Raw genomic sequence first — 5,539 nt, 5'->3', positions numbered from 1 at the left:
GCTGGTCTCCTGGACTGATGTTTAAGGGGCTTCAGGGGATGGGGGGGGCCATATTGCTTTAGCTTTCCTGATTGTAACGCCAGTGCTTCTGTCCCGCCACCCTAACAACAACAACAACAACTTTATTATTTATACCCCACCCATCTGCCTGGGTTTTCCCAGCTGGGTGGCTTACCGTACAGCAAGTTGTTTCTCTGCAGAAACCCAAGAAGCCATTTTTATCTGTTCTCTTAAGCATCCTTTGTTTGTTTGCTAAGACGCCAAATGCACGTTCAGCACGTTTTCAGTTTCAACAACTTGAGTTCATCTGACGAACAATCTTCTGAGTATGTGAGCCCACCTAGAGATCTGCATTGATCGTTGCAGTACAGTGGTACCTCAGGTTAAGAACTTAATTCGTTCTGGAGGTCCGTTCTTAACCTGAAACTGTTCTTAACCTGAAGCACCACTTTAGCTAATGGGGGCCTCCCACTACTACTGTTTTTTCGTCTTGTGAAGCAACCCTATTAGCAGATTAGCGCTATTAGCGGTTTAGCGGCTATTAAAGGCTTAGCGGCTTAGCAGCTAAAAGGCTTTTAGCAGCTTAGCGGCTTAGAAAAAGGGGGGGAGCGAAAAAAATCGCAAGACTTGCAAGCCCATAGGGAAATTCGTCTTGCGAAGCGCATCGAAAAACGGAAAACCCTTTCGTCTAGCGGGTTTTTCGTCTTGCGAGGCATTCGTCTTGCGGGGCACCACTGTAATTCTAAGATTTAATGTGTAATCTTGGAAGGTTGCAGAATATTAAGAAGAGGCTGCGACTTAACCACGAAGGAGGAGCCCTGCCCTTCTGCCTTTGCTAGCTAGCCCACCGCTGCTTCAGAGAATCCCCACACATCCGAAAACCCCAGAGAAGACCTTCCTGGTCACACAGGGTGTTGTTGTTGTTGTCAGGCGGATCTGAGCCCTGCTGGCATCGATTTCAATAAATAAGACACTTTAGGGGGGGTGAGGCTAATGGCTCTCGCTTTGCTTGGAGCCCCGGCTGGTGTTTCATGAAAAGACTTCTTGGCACCTATTGCCACCACCTGCCTGGCTGTTTCCCACTGGTGCCAGGGAACGGGGGAGGCAGTTGGGGGGTGGTGGATGAGCAGGGAGCCACCAGGCCTGGCCCATTTGGGGTTTCCGCCAGCTCCGGCGAGCTGCACTTAGCGTAGGGCGGGGAAGGAGATGGGCTGCGGCTGGTGGTGGAGGAGCATCCATTAAGCAGCAAAGGAGGGCCTCTGGGGAGTTGTCTTGATGGCAGGAGAGGAGAGCTAAAAGCTGGAGCTGCTGGGCTTTCGCTGCCTCTTCCTTCCCGCAGAACAAACCTCTCAGAACGCCTGCAGCATTTGTGGACCAGGCCACGTCGCATATTATATTTCCCCAAGTAGCATCCTCTGGAACCTCGCGGCCATTCCTCTGTTTGGTTGCCTCTCTAGGATTTGGAGGTATAGTGTTGCTGGAGCTGGAAGTTCTATTTGGCTACCGAAGCCAATAGCCCCCTTGCTCGCCCAAGGTACCTGGAGTTGGTTCTGACCTGGGCACCCCATAAATTTAAATAATCATGTTATTCCTTCCTCCCCCCCCCACAAAGAATCACGGGAACTTTAGCTTGGTAAGGGTGCTGAGAATTGCAGTTCTGTGTGGGGAAAACTCCCAGGATTCTTTGGGGGAAATAATATGCTTTTTAAAATTATTTATTTCTTAGTTTTTATTGATACAACAAGAAAAAAGGAAAAAAAACACAAATACCAAATTACACACAGGAATAACGATAGACACATAATTTTCTTAGCAAACAATAAAACATATTGGTCTTAACGCTAAAGACCCAACCTCCCGTCTATTCCATATTTCAATTTCATATTACTTATTGCCAATACACACTTTTATCATAATTAAACTTATTCTTAATAAACCTAATTTCTTATATCTACACCTTGCAACTATTACTGAAGTTCATCGAACGCTGCAACAGAATTGGAAATAATATGCTTTAAATGTGTATTTTTTGCGTAGTGTGCACAGCGCAAGTAACTCGGCATGTCTGCCAACAGAAGTTTTAGTCTCTAGTTAAATGGGGGCAGATACCTAGTGATGGGAAAGAGAGCCTTCCATGCTTGAGACTTCGGGGTGTTGCTGCCAGTCTGAGCCAGCAATACTGAGTCAGGTGGTGGGAACTGGTATTGTGACAGCTGCAGCTTATCCCGTATTTGTAAGAAATTTATCCTCTAGTGTGGCAGCACCCAACCTTCCGAACTCCCTGCCTATTGACATCAGGCGGGTGCCTTCTCTCTGCTCTTTGCAATGCCTGCTGAAAACATTTTTGCTTACACAAGCCTTACGCAAGTTGCTCCCAGTTTGTGGGATCCTCTCCCCAGGGAGGCTGGCCTGGCATCTTCATTGTACCTTTAGGTGCCAGGAAAAGATGTTCCCCTTCAACCAGGCCATAACAACAACAACAACAACAATTTATTATTTATACCCCTCCCATCTGGCTGGGTTTCCCCAGCTACTCTGGGCGCCTCCCAACAAAATATTAAAAACACGATAAAACACCAAACATTAAAAACTTCCCTAAACAGGTCTGCCTTCAGATGTCTTCTAAAAGTCAGATAGCTGTTTATTTCCTTCACATCTGATGGGAGGGCATTCCGCAAGACGGGCACAACCACCGATAAGGCCCTCTGCCTGGTTTTAAATATGTTGTGGAAGTGGGGGGAGTTATTGGGTTCTCTTTGTTCTTATTTTAGTTACGTGTTTTGTGTTTTTTTAATTGTAATTTTTTGTTGTGAACCGCCTTGAGATCTTTACAGGTATACGGCAATATGCAAATTTAATGAACAACAACAACCCAGTCAGATGGACAGTGTGTTAAAAAAATAAAAATATTATTATTATTAAATAGGACACCCTTATTTTCTTCAGAGAAATATTGGAGGATGTGATATCTTTGGACTGTACATAACACGGCACCAAGTGCTTTGCAAATGCTCCCTTTAGCTGGAAGAACAAACACCTACATGGCTTTTAAATCGGCGGAGAAGCTAGTGCAGAGAGAGTAAACAAATAATGGGAGACTCAGCAATGTGCAATTTCAGGCCCTGATGAGAAGAGGGAGGAAGCTGAACTGTAAGATGCTCGTATGAGAACAAGCATTTTACAAAGAGGTCCTCTCTCAAAGAAAAATAATAATCTGCGAAATGGACAAATGGATGCAGAACGGCCATTTCCAGAGCATAAAAGGGGCCCTGGCGGATCAGGCCAAATGCCCCATTTAGCCCCAGCATCCTGTTCTCGTGTAGCCAACTCATTGCCTCTTGGGAAACTCGCAAGCAGTAACTGATTGCAACAGCAATTCTCCCCAACTGCGATTCCCAGCAATTGGCTTTCAAAGACATTCTGCCTGTGACAGTGGAAGCAGCACGTGGCTAATAATAATAATAATAATAATAATAATAATAATAATAATAATAATAATATTTATTTATACCCCACCCTCCCCGGCCAGAGCTGGGCTCAGGGCAGCTAACATCAATAAAATTTCAGTAAAAACAGAAGGATTTGCTGAAATAAATTTGGGAATTGGAATGCAGAAAGGGGAGGTATGGGGAAGTCGATGAAGTAAGTTTAAGAAAAAAAAGGAGTTGAAATTATACGTGTTTGTTTGTTTTTGTATGTATATTTTTGTAATGTGTATTGTGTGTACTGTATGTGTTTTTATAATTTGTGAAAATTTAATAAATATTTAAAAAAAATCAGTAAAAACATAGAAAAAGGAAAAAAAACACAAATTAAAATACAGGTTAAAATGCACCGACAGCCTTATCCATGAATTTCATAGAAGTGTAGAGTTGAAAGGGACCCTGAGGATCATCTAGTCCAACCCCCCTGCAGTGCAGGGATAGGCAGCTATGCCATACAGGGATCAAACCTGCAGCCTCGGCGTTATTTGTACAATCCTCTTTTAGAGGGATAGTCACTTTAGTCTGCTGCAGCAAAAACAAAAAGAGAAAAAAATCCAACTTTGTGACACCTTAAAAGTGAACAAATTTGTATTTCTGTGCATGTATGGAAGTGTAAATGCATTAAACCAAGAGTGATGGCAAGAAAACCCCCCAAAACCTACTGCAGATAGGGATGGCCATTGGGGTGGGTTGGAACCTGCACCTTGAATAATCCTCAAATAAAAACATATCATCAAGACCATGGGTAGGCAAACTAAGGCCCGGGGGCCGGATCCGGCCCAATCACCTTCTAAATCCGGCCCGTCAATGGTCCAGGAATCAGCGTATTTTTATGAGTAGAATGTGTCCTTTTATTTAAAATGCATCTCTGGGTTATTTGTGGGGCATAGGAATTCGTTCATATTTCCCCCCCAAAAAATATAGTCCGGCCCCCCACAAGGTCTGAGGGACAGTGGACCGGCCCCCTGCTGGAAAAGTATGCTGACCCCTGATCAAGACCCTTTCCAAATGGTCATTGGAACAACATTGATTTCCCCCATTCCCTGAAGTGAGGTGACTGGGTGTATTTATTCAAAAGAAGAGGCACTCTGTGCATGCTCAGATGCAGACACACACACACCAATGATGAAGCACCTTTGGTGTCAGGTTAAAATTCCAGCTCCTCTTTCTCAGCATAAGGGTTGTGAACAGAAGCAGATTTAAGGGAGCGCAACCGGTTCACTAAGGGACGCGGGTGGCGCTGTGGGTAAAACCTCAGTGCCTAGGACTTGCTGATCGTAAGGTCGGCGGTTCGAATCCCCGCGGCGGGGTGAGCTCCCATCGTTCGGTCCCAGCTTCTGCCAACCTAGCAGTTCGAAAGCATGTCAAAGTAGATAAATAGGGACCGCTTTATAGCAGGAAGGTAAACAGCGTTTCCGTGTGCTGCACTGGTGCTAGCTCGCCAGAGCAGCTTCGTCACGCTGGCCACGTGACCCGGAAGTGTCTTCGGACAGCGCCGGCTCCCGGCCTCTTGAGCGAGATGAGCGCGCAACCCTAGAGTTGGTCACGACTGGCCCTGTCGGGCAGGAGTACCTTTACCTTTACCTTTACCTTTACCCAGTTCACTCCCACTAAGCTGAGAGGGTGCTGCTGGGGGTGCTACAACAATGACTTAGAACGGAAGCTGAGGGCAAGGGGTGAATTTTGGCATTGCGCAGGGTGCTGCTGAAATCTGAAAGCCCAAATTACTGCTTGTAAATTTGGACAGGCCAGACGATACGATTTTATGGGACAGCTGAAGCCTAATGCAGACCTTGAGTTTATTGCCCTGTTTTGGAAGCAGAGGATGACTGAACAGATTTCTCCTTAAATACAGGAGCTATGCATTATTATTATTATTATTATTATTATTATTATTAAAAAATGTGTATGCAGTTATGCCAGGATTAGCACACGAGTCGAGTTCTCAATCAAAACAATACAAAACCAAAATACCCAGCACTGGTCCTGTTAAAGTGGGCAGGCTACTACCAACAATACTTTGCTCATTCCTGAAAGATATGAGATTTTCCCTG

General features: G+C 45.1%; 1 long non-coding RNA gene across 1 annotated transcript in view; it reads left to right on the top strand.

Moving 5' to 3' along the window:
• The first annotated feature begins 634 nt into the window (after positions 1-634).
• The window catches only part of LOC309520794, a 104,131-nt gene continuing 99,226 nt past the window's right edge, over positions 635-5,539 (top strand). The window contains exon 1 of the long non-coding RNA XR_014214427.1: positions 635-736. This is a non-coding gene — a long non-coding RNA (uncharacterized lncRNA). The remainder of the gene's footprint in view (positions 737-5,539) is intronic.

The sequence above is a fragment of the Podarcis vaucheri genome (assembly GCF_965113315.1).
Source record: "Podarcis vaucheri genome assembly, chromosome: 16".
NCBI classification, from domain to species: domain Eukaryota; kingdom Metazoa; phylum Chordata; class Lepidosauria; order Squamata; family Lacertidae; genus Podarcis; species Podarcis vaucheri.
The sequence above is the reverse complement of the archived record's forward strand: the minus strand, read 5'-3'. Positions and strand labels throughout refer to the sequence as shown.